General features: G+C 44.0%; 1 protein-coding gene across 12 annotated transcripts in view; it reads left to right on the forward strand.

Annotated features, from left to right (window-relative positions):
- The first annotated feature begins 345 nt into the window (after positions 1–345).
- FHIT (fragile histidine triad diadenosine triphosphatase) overlaps positions 346–18031 on the forward strand; it is a 1114957-nt gene continuing 1097271 nt past the window's right edge. For 7 of the 12 annotated variants that reach the window (XM_075938441.2, XM_075938443.2, XM_089781278.1 and 4 more), the window contains exon 1: positions 351–598. The gene's annotated coding sequence lies outside the window, so the exon portion shown is untranslated. Of the gene's footprint in view, positions 599–814; positions 1182–18031 lie in introns of those variants that run through there. The other 5 variants (XM_089781282.1, XM_089781284.1, XM_075938452.2 and 2 more) reach the window with 3 other exon arrangements.

Raw genomic sequence — 18031 nt, forward strand, 5'->3', positions numbered from 1 at the left:
CATTCCCTGCTTCTGGCAGAGGCTAGGGACACCGTCCCTACCCATCCTGATGTGTAGCATTGCTGGAGTTGTCGCTCATGAATTTACCTAGCGCTTTGTAAAACCAAGGCCTTCAAACATCCCCTGGCAAGGAGTTCCGCAGATTGTGAACTGGGTGAATCGGCCTTTTTTAAAAACTGGGTGCCTGTGACTTTCCTTGGGAGACCCCCTAGTTCTTGCCTCGGGGAGGGGGGGGGAAGCAGTAACGCTCCCTTGTCACTTTCACCACAAGGCAGGGGAGAGGCTGCTGGGGAGGGCGGTGGCGCCCCAGGCTCAAGGGGCCCGCCAGTGACGCGGCCCGGTGGGCGGGGCCGCCCTGCAGCGCGCGTGCGTGCGGGGCGCGGGCCCATGCTGGGGACTGGCCGGCGGGAGGAATCACCAGGCCGGGCGCAACGCACCGCCCCTCCCCCCTAGGAAAAGCACCTAGCGCATGCGCGCTGGTAACGGCTGTCAGGGCGGCGGGGAAGCCGCGTCGACTTCAGAGCCAGTTCCGCGTGCCTGACGTCAGCGCGCCGGCGCCTCCCGGCAAGTGTGACGCACGCGCAAGAGCAGTCGGAGTGTAAGTCTCCATGATGTTTTGCCTCCTCCCCCTCCCCGTTTCGGCTCCTCAGCGGCTGGAGCAGCGCCGGGTGGGGGAGGGGTCTGGGGATGCGGGATGCTATGGGAGGGGGCAAGGAGGGAGGAGTCGGGGACGGCTCGCAGCGCAGGCGGGGGAGGGCAGCGCGCGTCGGCTCGCGCTCGTGGCAAGGGCGGGGCGCGCGGCGCTGGCGGTTTCCGCGCGCTGCTGGCCAGTCCCGTCGCGCTGCGCGTGGGCGGGGCCCAGAGGCTTTCTCCCTCCCTCACGGGGCTTCCCTCGCGCTGTGCGGAGGGGTAAAGCCCGTGGGCGGCGGGGGGTGGGATCTCTCGGCCTCTCCCATTGCCCGCCGAGGCTGGTCAGAAACGTGCGTGTATGTCCCGCACGGAGCGCCCCTCCCCCCGCCCTTGGCCGTTAGAACGCTGCAAACGGGAGTGGCCGTTATTAACGGCTGGTTGCCCGCGGGAGCGTTGGCGTTCTGCGGGGCCGTTAACCCGCCAGGCGCCGTGTGTAGCACCCAGCAGGGCCCCTTCCGCGTGCCCTTGTCCCGTAACACGGGGAGCCAAAGGTAACAGCCTCTGCCGCCCGCCAGGCACCCGCGGGGTAGCTCCTTAGGGCACCTAAAGGGTAGGCTGGGGCAGAGCTTGGGTAGCAATAGTGTTTCTCTGCGGCGCAGATTTAATTTCAGTCGTTTGTAAATTATTAACGACCCTATTAGGAAATTAATGAGAGATTCGGAGGAAATTAGATGGAGGAATCAGTAAAATCACTTTGGTCATTGTGACCTTGGTTCTGAGATGGGATTAGTTCAGATAACACAGTTGAGTTGTGTGCGCGCCTGTGACATTCAGTGTAAAGCCATAGTTAACTGAACGGAGAACTCTTGGGACAATTCAATATAATGCCTAATGTAATTAAAAATTTTAAATTGCAAAATTCTTAAGCATATATCTATAAAGTTCGCTTGAAAGAATAATTACGCACAATGTGCTCTGCCTGTAGGCAGATTTCTTAGTAATTTATTTTCAAATAGCTGATGTCAGTGATTTAAATAAGACATTCCAGAATATTATTTCTCTGTGGTAGGATCTTGGCTACTTAATTTAAAATTGAATAATTGAAATGCCTAATAGAAAACTTGCATTAAGTACTTCACCTTTTCCCCCCCCCAGGGTAAGATGTCTGTCCCATACATAGTGCTTCTCTTGATTTCATACCCTGTTTTCATATTACCCTCCAATGCATTTTAAGATAGTCAGAGGTGGTTTAAATCTTCCTTAAATGACAGTTGAGCAGTATTCTGATCTTTAGAAGTTATGTTCTGTGTGCTGAATAGAAATGCATAGAGAGAGAGTGGGGTTTTTCATTTGAAAGGTAGGTTTGGAGCACTCATAAAAGCTGAATTTAGTTCACTTGTCAATTCTGCCACTTACTGTGAAAGCTTTATTTGTTGCTTCTTTCAGTTTGGGTAGGTTTTTTTTTCTTTTTTTCGTGGGGAGATCAGAGCTGCTGCTATTTAGACAGGTCTCTCCTTGGAATGTTGTTAAATTCAGCCAATGTTAGCTGTTACTGTTTCAGTGTGTGGAAGTTTTGATGTGAAATCTAATTAAATTCCTTCAAAAACCTTCCTTAAAACATCTTTTATAATGCCGTTTTTTAATTGGATGATTTTCAGTTGTAGGCAGAGTCTGTTCTTCAGATGTTTCTGCTTACTGTGTAAGTATAAAGGCTACAAGTTTGTCTCCTCACATATGCATGTAAATCCTTACACAAAACTCTCAATGCATTGAGCAAAGGAATGTGGTCGGAAGACAAATGACTAGCTTTAGCTATTCTTGGAAAATATACTTCCAATTTCCACCAACTTTATTAATCCTATAGTTAATATTTTTGCATCTTTAATGTTTCATTTATGTTATTGAGGAAATGAAGAGCATACTTAGTAAGCATTTTAAATATTCAGCAAATACATGAAGGCACATGTGTTTGAATATTTTCCATCCATACCTTTTCCTTTTTTCACTTTCCTGCACTAAGGAGCCCTTAGTTGAAATTATCATGTATTTTGATAAGTTTATAGAAGATATGGCTGGAAAATGCTATCTGGATTAGCTAGTATAACCTTTTGCACGGAGCAGGATTATCCTGCTTTGTAAGTGATAACCTTGTATGTAGGTATATGTTAGAAAATTCATGTTCAATTTATCTGTAATCCAAATCCTTTTCTGTATACTCATTAAATAGATTTTTTCAAACATTTACAGTTGTATGTTCATGTAAATTAAAATTACACGTATCTATTTCTTTAAAAACTTAGTTGTATAACCATTTTACTCACGTCTTGTATTACAATAGCATCAGTTTGAGCCCTGGACTCAGTGGCTCCTCCCTTAGGCTGAGAGAAGAGCTTTTGGATGTGGGCAAATTTATAAAAACCCTGGACCTCTATATATACAGTTACACTGAATATTTCTAACTAGGTTATTGCCCTGTTGTGTTGGCAGTATATACACATAGGGTGGGATCCAAAAAAGGTACTTAGGCCCCACTATGTTGGCACTACGTACAGAGGAATTGACAAAGGTACTTACGGTGCTCAGTCCCCTTTTTAGCCACCCTTGCCATCCACAAAACTCCCTTCTGATTTCAGCCTAATCTGTAGGTACCTGCAGTCGCTTCTCACCTCAAATTTTGCAATAAAAGTTCCTAGTTCTGTGTTTCTGCCTCTGAGCGTATGCACTGGCTGCTTGTCTCCTGCCTATGCCCCAATATGATTGACAAAGTAGATTGGCTGCCAGAGTTGTGCACAGGGCCTGATCCAATAGGTATGATTAGAGGTCACCTTACTCCACATGAGACTGCCATGTTATGAGAGGGTAGAAAGGAAAAGGAGGAGATTGTCCTTATGTCCTTTTAGCCTTGAGGTTTGGCCTATTGGTGGTTCATTGATGTGTGTCAGAAAATCTTATCAGGCATGACATTCATTAGACATAATACTTGTTTACTGACAACAGTGTCTAAAGATGTCATGTGAGATCATTATAGACAGGTGGCATAATTCCAGTATTTTTGTAGTCACTTTTATATTTAATAGGATTGTGTATTTTTTATTTCACTTCTAGTTTAAGTTCTAAGAGGAATTGTATCACAAGCTTTAAAAATGAGTAGTCCTGTGGCACCTTAGAGACTAATTAAAACATGTGGAATCATGAGCTTTCATGGGCAAAACCTGCTTCATCAGATGAATTGGAATGGAAATAAAAGAAACCAGGAGACCTATATAACAGCAGAAGTACCTGTCAATTGAGGACCCATGTTAATAAAGCTAATTAAGTGGGCTGGTTGTGTCCCATACCTGGCTCTGTAATTGGTTAGTGAAATTCCTTTGTAGAAGAATGGCTTATGGATGTTGAACTTAGATTAATGGGCTAATAGAGTAGTTGATGAAATTTGCATCGACTATTTGATTAGTTGATAAGGGTGCCTCAGCTTTTGCAGTGTAGCACCAGCCGTAGGACTGTTGCTACACTTCAAAGGCGAAAGTGTTGAGGCACATCTCCCGCTAGCTCCGTTGTCCCTGTGGTGTTTCAAAGCAGCAGCACTGCATGGAGCCCCACCCCAGGCTCGATGCGGTGCTGCCACTTTGAAACGCCGCCAGAAGCCTGGCGTCAGGCTTCCTTGCTGACCCTGAGCTTCATGCGATGCTGCCGCTTGGGAATGCCGCGTGCAGCTTGGACCAGTTGGGGACTCCCCAACTGGTCCCAGGCTGCTCATGACATTTCAAAGCGGCAGCGCTGCATGGAGCTCAGGGTCTGTCCTGGGCTCTATGCGACACTACTGCTTTGAAGCACCCTCTTGTCTCCCTCCCCCTTGCTGCCTCTTTCTTAGAGGCAGCAAGAAGGGGAAAGTGACTAGTCAACTATCCGATAAGCATTTGCTTATCGGATAGTCAACTAGTCGTTCACATTCGTACTACAGCTATATGTGTGTGTGTCGAAGCAAACGCCTCAGTTTACGCGGCTAAACAGACAGTTTTATTGGCCAATAAAAGCGAAGTGAGCCAAACGTGGTCTCAGCAAAGCCGGGTCCAGTAAGGCTGCCTAATACAATCAGTCCTTCACAGCCAATCCGAGACTGTCTTCAGCTTTGAGGTGCATGGCTGTGGGCACATTTGTGATAGTTGAGACCAAATTTTGCATGATATATCTCCAGTCATGCTTCAGCTCAGCTTCCATGCCAAACCAAGGCAGCTTAGCCAACCCTTTATTGCCCACACTGAGGTCAATCAATCCTTGTACTGGTGGAAATACCCAGCAAATGCATTTACACATGCAACCTCTCTCCCCTACTCCCTAGCCTGTCTTCAGTCCTCACCACTGACAGAATTGTCAGAATGCAGGGTGTGAGCATATGTTTATCAGATAGTTGACTAGTGATGAGTAACTCAACTAGTCCCTTCCTCCCTGGCTGTCTCTGGCTGTCTCTATCAGAGAGAGGCAGCAAGGGGTGGGGAGCAGGAGGCAGTGCTGGGGGGGCTGTCTTAAAAAACGGTTCTTTCCAGCACCATCTTGGGCGGGGGGCAAGAGGGCAGCGAGGAACTGGTGGCGCTTCCACTTTTTAAACAGCAGAAATGTTGCGGGGAACACTCCTCCACATTTGAAATGTAGCAAGAGCCAGTGGGACTTTTACTACATTTCAAAAGCGTAAGCGCCCTTGGGAGTATGGGGCCAGCGGGGGACTGTTTGAGTTCCCTGCTGGCCCTGTGTTCCCCGCGGTGCTTCCGCCTTTGAAATGTAGCAAGAGCCCTGCTTGCTCCTGCTACATTTCAAAGGTGGAGTTACCCTTATCAACTAATCAAATAATTGATGCAAAGTTCATTGACTATTAGTTAAATTTGGTTTAATCAACATCCCTAGTGCACATCTCAGACACAGGACAAGCGGTCATCCACAAAGGTGTGTTTTCATATCAACCACCTCAAACTCAGTGGTCAGGAGTGTTTGTGCTCGTTTACTTCTAATAAACAGAAAAACACGCACACATATTATGACAGACAACATGGAGTGCATGTACTACTTCTATTGTTGGAAGTATTATGTTGCCTTCCCTTTGTGCAGAAGAGCTAAAATTAGGGTACTGGTATATTTTCCACAGTGTTACAATACCAGCAGCCTACCTAGGGGGAGTACACAATCTGACAGCAGACAATCTGTCTGAAGTTCCCATACAACCATAAGTGGTAGATAAACTCAATAACACTTCACAGCATATTCAGACTGTGGGATACTGATGGTAGGTCTGTTCTTCACTTATCTGAGAAAGAAATGTCCATGCTATCCTTCTCTCATGGGACATGGCCCTTCTGTACACCTTTCCCCCATTCCTTCTATTGCTGAAAATCCTGAAAATTGAGGGCAAACATAAACTCAATGCACCCACTTGCACTACCCTTTCTTGTCACAGCTGGTGATGTTATCTTCTATCACAGAACAAAGAACCTAACCTATGGATACTTCAGCTTAAGACCTGACTCCTTCATGGTCTCAACATATAGATAGTTTGGCTGCGTCGACACTGGCATGATTTTGCGTAAATACTTTTAACGGAAAAGTTTTTCTGTTAAAAGTATTTGCACAAGAGAGCGTCTACACGGGCATGCTTTTGCGCAAAAGCATCCGTGCCAGTGTAGATGCTCTCTTGCTCAAGAAAGCTCCGATGGCCATTTTAGCCATCGGGCTTTCTTGGTCAAGAAATTAACATTGCCTGTCTACACTGGCCTCTTGCACAAGAATACTTGTGCAAGAGGGCTTATCCCTGAGTGGGAGCATCAGAGTATTTGTGGAAGAAGCACTGATTTTGTACATTACAACGTCAGTGTTCTTGTGCAAATACTCGCGGCCAGTGTAAACAGGCGGCAAGATTTTGTGCAAAATCTTGCCAATGTAGACACAGCCATTCTGTTCTGAGGTACAGGAATCGTTTTCTACGTAGTAGGAAATTGGCTAGCCATTATAGTTACTAACAAAAGTGGATCAGTTTTCAGTTTTGGTGCCACTCAAGACAAATTACGCTAACGTGCTACTCTTGCAGTAGTCTTAGATGACCTACTTACTCAAGAAGTCAGGATGATCTCTTAGCTCACTTAAGATACACTTAGTGGCCATACTGACTTTTCATCAACAAACGGGTACTCAGTTTTCTTGCACACAACTACAAAGAGGTTCTTAGAGGACAAAGCGAACCTTGTGCCCCAATCCAGACATTCTACCCCATCATGGGCCTTAATACTAGATTCAAAGGGTCTGACAAGATCACTCTTCAAACCTATTGTTCACTTTAATGTGTGTCATTGAAGACAGCATTTCTGGTTGCCGTCACCTCGGTGAGGGGGTTAGTGAGGATAGTGTCTCTTGAGACACACCCCTCTTACAGAATTTTTTCCAGAAAAAGTTTTTCTTGGGCTGTACCTGCTGTTCATTCCTAAGGTGATTTTGGTCTTTCTATGAGCCAACTCATTCACCTTTTATATCAAGTCTCACCATGATAATGGGGAAGCCATTTTATACACACTAGATGTTAGGAGAGCCCTGACAGCCTACCTGTATAGGACATAGGCTTTTTGGAAATCAGGGTTTTTCCATTCCATTGTGGATAGATCTAAAGGTGCAACAATATCAGTCTGGGCACTCTGCATCTTGAACAATATCAGACACTGCAATCATGTTAGCAATTTAGTACCTCCATCTGGAATCTGTACACGCTCAGTTAGATTGGTTTCCTCACTGATCGAGAATTGAACAAGAATGTTCCCATCCTGGAAATCTACATGACGTCAACAGATGTGCATACCTTTGCAGAACACTATGCCGTCACTTAGGAACTCTGCTCCTGACAGTAGGTTTGGCTTCACCGTCTGGACTCTGAAGCTCCAGTCTCCCATAAGGGACACTGCCCTGGCATTATCTACAGTGGAGCGTCTGTATGGATGCTACTTGAAGAAGAGGAGGAAGTTATTTCATGTAGTAATAAGGATCCTTCAAGAAATGTGTCCCTATTGGTGCTCCACATATCCTTTTGTCTTTTACTTCTACGTAATGTCTTGGCAGACAGTAGAGAAGGAACTGAGGGAGATTTGTCTGTGCACCGCTAGTTAGCCTTGAGCCAGACATCTTCAGGCACAGCTACTGAAGTTCTCTGTTCAGTAGCTCAGGGATGCAAGTGCACTTTCAATGGAACATCCATAGGGGGACACAACTTGAAGAACCATAATTACTGCACAAGGTACATAACTTCCTTCATACTCTGCTTAAGTGCCAACTGTTCCACTGGTGTAAGCCAATTCAACTCAGTTGGTTTAAATAGAATGTGGTCCTCAAAGGGACCACTGCTACTCACTGCTGGAGTACCCTCTCTTGACCATGTTTGGGGATAAGTCCTACCAGCTGGATATCCTCTTCTTGTGGTTCCTTAGCTTGCCCCCTCGATATTTTGCTCTGTAGCTCCTCTGGCACCTCAGAAGCTGCAATATCAAACCTTCATTTCTAAATCCTCAGGCCAGGTCACATTATTCTTCCCCATCTGGGTTGTTAATGTCTCTCCAGATTACGTGTCCAATTGATGTCTCCTGTGCTCCTGGCTCCTGTGCCATTTCCCAGTGGCAAGTAGGGTACCTTGGGCCGACTGTTTACCCTGGGTTCCAGGGTTTACTCCTATAACAAGCAGTCAAGATCTGCATGGTCCTACCATTTGCTGCTATTTCTCTGGGCTTCTTCTTACCAACCCTTTGAGGCTTCCTTTCCCCAAAACTCCTCTCCAGTTGACCCTTCTTCCAGGGTTAGAATTGCAGAGCATATTCTCCCTCTTGAATTTTCACCTCCCTTCTTCTGGGCTCCAGCCCCTTTTTTCTACAAGCTTCCTGTATTTATAGTCTAGCATACTCTGATATCAGCTGATACTTGCTCAGTTAAACCTGCCTCTCCCTCTAGGAGCAACAAGTACCCTAATGCTCCCCCTCAGGTACACATTTAACTAGGGATGTGAAAGGGTAGCTGGTAAGCATCATGCGTTTAAGGTGATGTTTACTGGTTCCAGTTAATCACTAACCAGTGGGGGCCGAAAGAGCTCCCCGCCTGCAGCCCTTTTCAGAGCAATCCCTGTCCATGGCAGGCCCAGGTGACTGGCAGGCTTGGACTGCTCTGGCGTCTGGAGCAGCCTCTGTCCACAGGGAGCCCAGGCACCCCACCGGCAGGGGCCGCTCCCACGGAGCCAGTCCCAACTCCTGTGTGGGGGTTAGGAACCGGTGAAGCCAGCCCCAGCTCCTGTGGGCTTGGAGCTTCTCCAGCCTGGCTGGAGGGGTCCACAGCTCGGAGTCCCACTTTAATCAGTTAACTACTTAAATGTTTAATGTTTAACTGGTTAACTGAATAACCAGGATTTTACATCCCTACATTTAACCCCTTCAGGACCTGTGTAGGGTACATGCCCATCTTTAAATAAGTGTTGCCTTTGATATAGATCAGTAGTATATAAAAGTGTGTTAAATTTGCATTGCTGCTTTTCATATTTCACTTGTTTGTTGGAGAAAGAGACTTGGCCTCTAGGACTTGATTTAGCAAATTCCTTAAGCACTGTGTAACTTTAAGCATATGACTAGTCTTATTGTCTTCACGGGAAGTATTCATGTTCTTACAACTTGCTGAATCAGAACATAGAGCTGGTAACGCATGAACTTTGTTAAACGACATTAAAACAGTCTCTTTAAAACTGATTTAAATGATGTAATATGTTAACTATGCAGTATTTTAAACAGATCTTTAAGAAACAGAGGAAGACAGCTTGATTTGAGACAGGGCTGCAAGGAAGTAACTGATGAATTTTGAATTGTTTCTCATGAAAACGGTTTGTCTTTTAAGCTCTATCATTGTCTGTCTTCAGGCCTGCTGGATTAAGCAGGTCTGGATTGAATGTAGGTAGATAGCCCTTTTTTAAATGGGCAATTCCTCTATTTCCAAAGAACATGGAAAGGTTGGTGGATGAGGAGGAAGGAGGCTAATATGGAGGAGACAGGGAATAGATTAAGAATGTTAAAAGGTTGCTAACTGAGTAATTGTGTAGTTGATATAATTTGTATTGACTAGATGGTGATGATTAGTTGATAAGGGAAGGCGCACAGAAGGAGCTACCCAACTGGGGCTCTGCAGTTTCAATGTAGTAAAAGATGGGAGCGCGCAGGCACCCCTGCTTCTATTACTTTTAAACTGCGGAGCTGCAGCGGGGGGTAACTCCGGGACCCAGTGTGAACTGGGACTGAGCCAGGCATGCTCAATCCTAGCTTGCACTGGGTCCAGCAGCCCCTGCCTGTGGGGGCTTCTAGCAGGGAGCTGGGACCCCCTGCAGACAGGGGCTGCTGCAGAACAGCCTCTGTACGCAGCCATCTTGGGCAGGGGCTGCTCTAGTAGCAGCCTGTGTCTGTGGGGGATCCCAGCTCCCCATTGGGACCTCCTGTGGACAGGGGCTGCTGCTGGAACAGCCTCCCCTGCCTCCCCTCACTGTTGCCTGGTGGGGGGAACTAGCACCATGGAGATGGTGCTGGGGAGGAACTGGCTTTTAAGATGACTCCCCCTGGCACCAGTTCCTGCTCTCTCCAGGGCTGCCTCTGATGCAGGTCTCTTAAAACAATAGGTGCTAGTCTTGCAAACACATGCACATTTAAAATTAAGCACATGCATCAATGCATTCAAGATTGGAGCATATGATTATAAGTGCTTTTGGGGTGTGTCTCTTTACTATCTGACAATATGGTAACTAGCACAATGGGACATTTATTCATTTGCAAGCTCTTGACCCTACCATAATTACTTCTTCAACTAATTATGCCTTCATTAGACTAAAAGTATAGGCCAGTAAACTAATGGTAATAGTCTACCACTGTTACATTGTAACTGAAGCCAGATTTCCAGACTGTCAGTAGGAGCCAAAAAAGCCTAGATGAAGTGCTGTGTTGTTCACCAGCAGCCCTCTGATTAATTGAAGTATTATCCATTGCTTCCTCAGGACTGATGTTCCTCTTATTTCCAAGGAGAATGGCAGCAAGGTGTATGCTAGCATGTAGATGCAAACTAAGAGAAAAAATAAAACAAAAAACAGAGGCAGTTGATGTGGGCAAGATCCCCAGAAATATGAAAGCTTCAAAAAAAGAGAAAAATAATTTCTTGAGAACATGCTTCAAATTTGTACTCATAACTGTGGGTTTAGCTATGTTGCCTTTAGTTATAACACAGCACAAAAAGGAACCTGTTCGCCTGTCTAGGGTTTTCATCCAGACATTGATGGAGAGGCTTTTAAGAGAGACTGAATCATATTGCCATGCTACCATCCTTTTTTAATTGTTCCAAAACTTATACCATCTTGTGTGAATATGCCCTACAGCAGTGGTCCCCAACCTTTAGAGGCTCCCGGGCACGCCGGGGGCGGGGCCGCGCGTCCTGGGGCACGCTGGGGGCGGGGATGCCCTTGCACCCGGCGCCGGCATGTGCCCCAGGGCCGGGGCCGCCCGAGCGCCTTGTGCCGTGGGCCCAAGCCGCGCGCCTGGGGCTGGCATCGGCGCCGTGCGCCCGCATGTGCCCCAGGGCTGGGGCCGCCTGAGCGCTGCGCACCAGGCGCTGGTGCGTGTCGCGCGCCTGGGGCTGGCGCCTCCAGTGTGCCGCGCGCCGGGGGCAGGGCCGGCCCAGGTTGTCGGCGGGTGCACACAAATGCCCTGGCGGGCGCCATGGCACACGCGGGCACTGCGTTGGGGACCACTGCCCTACAGCACAAGAGCTGCCATTTATGTTCACTTTCTGATGATTTATATATTCTGCTCTTAGGGTATGTCTGCACTTGCACCCTAGTTCAAAGTAGGGATGCAAATGTAGGCATTGAAAATAGTCAATGAAGTGGGGATTTAAATATCCCGCGCTTCATTAGCATGATTTCCCCAGCGTGTTACTCTGATCAACAGCTGTTTCGAAAGTGAAAGTTCGCACTGGGACGCGTTAGTTCGAACCAAACCCCTTGGTTCGAACTAACGTTACTCCTCAAAAAAATGAGGGGTTTGGTTCGAACTAACGCGTCGTGGCGTGCACTTTCACTTTTGAAACAGCTATTGATTGGAGTAACGTGCCGGCGAGATCATGCTAATGAAGCGCGGGATATTTAAATCCCTGCTTCATTGACTATTTCGAATGCCTACATTGGGCATCCCTAGTTTGAACCGGGGTGCAAGTGTAGACATACCCTTACTTTTCATTTTGAAGCTCATGTTAAGAAAACGTTACATCATTTCACAGGGCCTATGTAGATCGTGGTCAGATTCTACCTTCAGATACACACACTCAATGACCATTAATATCTGGAGAACAGAAGAATGACTATACTGGGTCATACCGATTGTCTGTTTAGCCCAGTATCTGTCCTGTTTTCAGACAGTGGCCAATGGCAGCTGCTTCAGAGGAAATGACCAGAACAGAGGGATCAGTTAGGCCGTGCGTACACTGTATCTTTACCTCGAAATAAGCTATGCAGTTTGAGCTATGCAAATTGCGTAGCTTATTTCGAGGTAATTTCAAAATGAAGTGCTATTCTGACAAGTCCCTTAACCCTCGTGGAATGAGTGTTACAGGGACACCAGAATAACGCGTGCCTGTTATTTCGAAATATATTTCAAAATAACGGGTGTGTTTCAAGACATGGAATAGCTATTTCAGGATACTTCCGGTAACCCAAATAATACCACTGTCTAGAAGTAGCCTTAGGGGCTAGGGATACCCAAAGCATGGGGTTGCTTCGTGGATCATTTTGGAAAATAAACATTGATGGACTTATTGTGCATAAATTTATCTAATTCTTTTTTGAACCCCATTTATATTTTCGGCCTTCACAACAGCACTTGAAAATCAGTTTCACAGCTTGACTGTGTGGTGTGTATGTGAAGAAAAGTACCCCCTTTTGTGTGTTTTAAACTAGCTTTCTGTTAATTTAATTCAGTGACTCTTGGTTCCTATGTAGTGTGGAAGATTAAATAATTATTATTTATTATTTAATAATTATTCACTTTCTTCACACCATAGAAGTTACTATTGGAGAGAAAAAGACATATTTACTTTCCTTACCTATTGAACCTGTTTACAGAAATACTCTTTTCCAGATCTTGTTTTTTTGGTACCATCTTAAAGGCAAGTATGAAAGAAGAAACCTTTTATATTTTAAGATCAAATGTAAGACAGAAAAGGGTACAGTTCAGAAAATAAGGGCTTCCATCCATCTTCATTTTGTACTGTAATTGGCTGAATGTTTTGTAAAATCCCTTTATTTCACCCTACTCCATGATTTAAATTGGGCCAAACTACAGTAGTTCTAAAAATAAAAATCACACACTAGTGAAAATTGCTAGCCGAAGGAAACATACAATATATAAAATTGAATTTTGTGAGAAATATATAGCTACAACTTCATGTAGTTTAAATGATTACTTTTATGCTTTCCTCAAGGCTATTCTGAGGGGATAAGTGGTTCTGTAGAATTAATCTCCTATGTATTGTAGAGGCAAATAAGTTATAGGTTTAGAACATGTAATCTAGAAATCATTTGAACTAATGTTCTCAGATGAAAGTGCATTCTGTGACAAAAGAGTACTTTCAACCAATCATAGGCCAAAAAATCTCTAGAGGTTAGTCTAGTACAGATACATGCATTCATACTGATGTATCTGCTCTAGCCATATTCTTTTTTTTCATACAAGAATGTCACCCCATTGAGCCTTCCCAGTGCTTTAAAGATGCCATTGGTTAGTTAATTGTATTTTACTCTCTGCTCATCCTGCTTGCTTTTTCAAGTATATTAGGGCCTCATTCCATAACTGAAAGGACTTAGATGATGAGTCTAAGTCTCTGAGTCTCTTACATGGAGATCTTGCCATTTTCCGCATTATTTTCCTCCTTTTTACAAGTTGTCATGGAATATCAGTAATATCAATAAAATAGGAATTACCATTTGCACTTCACTTTGAAATACCAGCACTAAGATTACATGTTATCCAGGTATAAAAGAAGTTTATTCTAAGGTAAAGTCGATTTTGTTGAGGCATTTAATTTATGAAAAGTTGGCTGCTGATACTCCATTGCCAAAGGTAATACTTACAATTTTTGTGGAGTACCATTCTATCCTCTGAAACTCAAGGGTACTCCACAAACGTTTTTTTCCTATGGCAACTGATTGCAGCTAAGACTACTCATACTTGATTGTGAGCCTCATTCTCATCTTTGAAACAAGCATTTTTATTATTCAAAACAACTTGTAGGCAGTCTGACTAAAACATTGTGTTATTTCTCCTTACCTTTGTAACTTGCAGACACACACTGTCACACCTAGCATTGCAACAGAAAGATTCAATGTGGTTTCATGTGGAATGGACTGCTGACTGCACTTGAACATTATGTGTATTTAGACAACTGCAATGTTAATCTTCTTGCTGCGAGGGGGTCAGAACAGCTTCCTCTGAGACCAGTCCCTACTCTGTTACTCAACTGGCAGAAGTTTGCTGGCCTGTCATCACCCTCTTTCTGAAGCTCAGTTGGCATAGCCTTTACCACCTGCCTGAGGAGATGGAGAAGTGGCTCTTGCACCCAGTAGTCTTAGATCTTGGACTGATTCTAAAAAAATATTTCAAGATGCTTTTATTGTAGTACTGTGGATTTGTCTTAAATAATTCTGTCATGCTTCCCTTTATGATATTTAAATTGCGGCTAGGTGTTGGCTAAAACAGATTAACAGTGGACAAATCTGATTAAAATTATCTGCTATTTTAAAGGTTGAGTGCCTTCAATGAATTTGCTTTGAAATTATTTTGTTTGTTCTGCATACATGCACATCTAGCTCTCGAAAGGTCAGGAAAGGAGGAGTTGTTTTTTGGAATTTAAAGTAGTAAGATTTTCAGTGCTGGTAACCCTGATTAGTTTCTTTTTCTACTCTGGTTTATTTTTCTAAATGAAACTTCTTTGATAAAATGTACTTAAAATGGTGAGCTCTCATATATATATATTAAAATTGCATTCATGGTGTCATATTTTTATTTATTTTAAATTAGGTACAGTGGAAACAAAGGAAGCAGTACTGTACATATGTTGGATTCGCTTATTTTGGGAAGTTATCTTCTTCATATTGTGGATTTACATTTTTCTAGCTAAAATAGTTTAGAAAGGTGGACAGTATTTAACTGGCTTGTCATGTGTAGTTTAATAAGGAATAAAGAAAATCCCTTAGAATTTTTAACAGTCATGTTCATCAACATTCAGGAGGAATAATAATAAAATCACAAAAGGATTCATGTATGAGTCAGTGAAGCATGGCTAATTACTGTTTTCAGTCACAAAACTAATAACAGTTGGTAAGAAGCTGGGCCTCTATTGAATATGGGTTTGAGAAGAATATGGTTTTGCGGAATATGGGGAGGAGGAAGAAAACTGCACTTGAAACTGTTTTTTGTCATAAAAACATTGAGCGTCACATAAGACTTTTTAAGCTGCGGAGACTTTGTTTTAGTATTACAGAGTGGTAGAGATCACATTGGCATGTTAAGCTAAAAGGGGTAAAAAACGAGGGTGATATCATGCTAGGAGTCTACTACAGGCCACCTAGCCAGGTGGAAGAGGTGGATGAGGCCTTTTTTAAACAATTAACAAAACTATCCAAAGCCCAAGATTTGGTGATGATGGGGGACTTCAACTATCCAGACATATGTTGGGAAACTAACACAGCGGGGCACAGGCTATCCAATAAGTTTCTGGACTGCATTGGAGACAACTTTCTGTTTCAGAAGGTTGAAAAAGCTACCAGAGGAGAAGCTGTTCTGGATTTGGTTTTAACAAATAGGGAGGAACTAGTTGAGAACTTGAAAGACAGTATAGGGGACAGTGATCATGAAATAATAGAGTTCATGATCTTAAGGAAAGGTAGAAGGGAGACCAGCACAATTGAGGTAATGGATTTCAGGAAGGCAGATTTTGATAAGCTCAGAGAACTTGTAGGTAAGGTCCCATGGGAAGCAAGACTGAAGGGAAAAACAACTGAGGAGAGCTGGAAGTATTTCAAAGGGACGTTGTTAAGGGCCCAAAAGCAAACAATTCCACTGTGTAGGAAAGATAGAAAATATGGCAAAAGGCCAGCTTGGCTTAACAAGGAGATCTTGCACGATCTCAAAATAAAAAAGGAGTCATATAAAACATGGAAACTAGGACAAATAACAAAGGATGAATATAGGCAAGCAACACGGGAATGCAGGGGCAAGATTAGAAAGGCAAAGGCACAAAATGAGATCAAACTAGCTACAGGCATAAAGGGAAACAAGAAGACCTTTTATAAATACATTAAAAGCAAGAGGAAGACCAAGGACAGGGTAGGCCTACTGCTTAGTGAGGAGGGAGAAGCAGTAACAGGAAACTTGGAAATGGCAGAGATGCTCAATGACTTTTTTGTTTCGGTCTTCACCGAGAAGTCTGGAGGTGTGCCTAACGTAGTGAATACAGGCAGAGAGAGGGTAAGTTTAGAAGATAGGATACACAAAGAACAAGTTAAAAATCACTTAGGAAAGTTAGATGTCACCAGGTCCTGATGAAATGCATCCCAGGATACTCAAGGAGCCGATAGAGGAGGTATCTGAGCCTTTAGCTATGATTTTTAAAAATCATGGCAGACGGGAGATTCCAGAAGACTGGAAAAGGGCAAATATTGTGCCCATCTATAAAAAGGGGAATAAGAACAACCCAGGAAACTACAGACTTAACGTCTGTCCCAGGGAAGATAATGGAGCAGGTAATTAAGGAAATCATATGCAAACACTTGGAAGGTGGTAAAGTGATAGGGAATAGCCAGCATGGGTTTGTGAAGAACAAGTCATGCCAAACTAATCTGATAGCTTTCTTTGATAGGATAACGAGCCTTGTGGATAAGGGAGAAGCGGTGGATGTCATATACCTAGACTTTAGTAAGGCATTTGATACGGTCTCGCATGATATTCTTATTGATAAACTAGGCAAATATAACTTAGATAGGGCCACGATAAGGTGGGTGCATAATTGGCTGGATAACCGTAGTCAGAGAGTTGTTGTTAACGGTGCTAAATCCTGCTGGAAAGGGATAACAAGTGGAGTTCCGCAAGGGCCTGTTTTGGGACCCGTACTGTTCAATATCTTCATCAATGATGTAGATATTGGGATAGAGAGTACGCTTATTAAGTTTGCAGATGATACCAAACTGGGTGGGGTTGCAACTTCTTTGGAGGATAGGGACATAATTCAAAATGACCTTAGCAAGTTAGAGAAATGGTCAGAGGTAAACAGGATGAGGTTTAATAAAGAGAAATGCAAAGTGCTCCACTTAGGAAGGAACAATCAGTTCCATACATACAAGATGGGAAGCGACTGTCTAGGAAGGAGCATGGCGGAAAGGGATCTAGGGGTCATAGTGGACCACAAGTTGAATATGAGTCAACAGTGTGATGCTGTTGCAAAAAAAGCAAATATGATTCTAGGTTGTATCAACAGGTGTGTTGTAAGCAAAACTCGTGAAGTCATTCTGCCGCTCTACTCTGCACTAGTTAGGCCTCAGCTGGAGTACTGTGTCCAGTTCTGGGCGCCACATTTCAAGAAAGATGTGGAGAAATTGGAAAGGGTACAGAGAAGAGCAACAAGAATGATTAAAGGTCTAGAGAACATGACCTATGAAGCCAGGCTTCATGAACTGGGCTTGTTTAGTTTGGAAAAAAGAAGATTAAGGGGGGACATGATAGCGGTTTTCAAATATCTAAAAGGGTGTCAGAAAGAGGAAGGAGAGAATTTGTTCCTCTTGGTTACTGAGGACAGGACAAGGAGTAATGGGCTTAAAGTGCAGCAGGGGAGGTTTAGATTGGACATTAGGAAAAAATTCCTAACTGTCAGGGTGGTCAAATATTGGAATAAATTGCCAAGGGAGGTGGTGGAATCTCCCTCTCTGGAGATATTTAAGAACAGGTTAGATAGACATCTGTCAGGGATGGTGTAGGTGGAGCTTGGTCCTGCCTTGAGGGCGTGGGGCTGGACTTGATGACCTCTTGAGGTCCCTTCCAGTCCTATTATTCTATGATTCTATGTTTTTTTTCTTTCAATCGTAAAAGTAAGTAATAGAAATGAAGAGAGACTCTCAAGACAACAGTAATGGCTCCTTAGTCAAACATTAATACGTTTTGTAAAGTTTACATTAACTTTGAAAACTGTATCTATTGCTAAAACTAATCAGCCAATTTTCTCTGTCATAGATCAGAACCATTTTGACATTACATCTTTTCCCTTGAGCTTTGTCTGATGGGATATGAAATCTGAATGAGGCTGGATTTGAGACTGTACAAAC

Source organism: Pelodiscus sinensis, chromosome 11 (genome assembly GCF_052426305.1).
Source record: "Pelodiscus sinensis isolate ZL-2025 chromosome 11, ASM5242630v1, whole genome shotgun sequence".
NCBI lineage: Eukaryota > Metazoa > Chordata > Testudines > Trionychidae > Pelodiscus > Pelodiscus sinensis.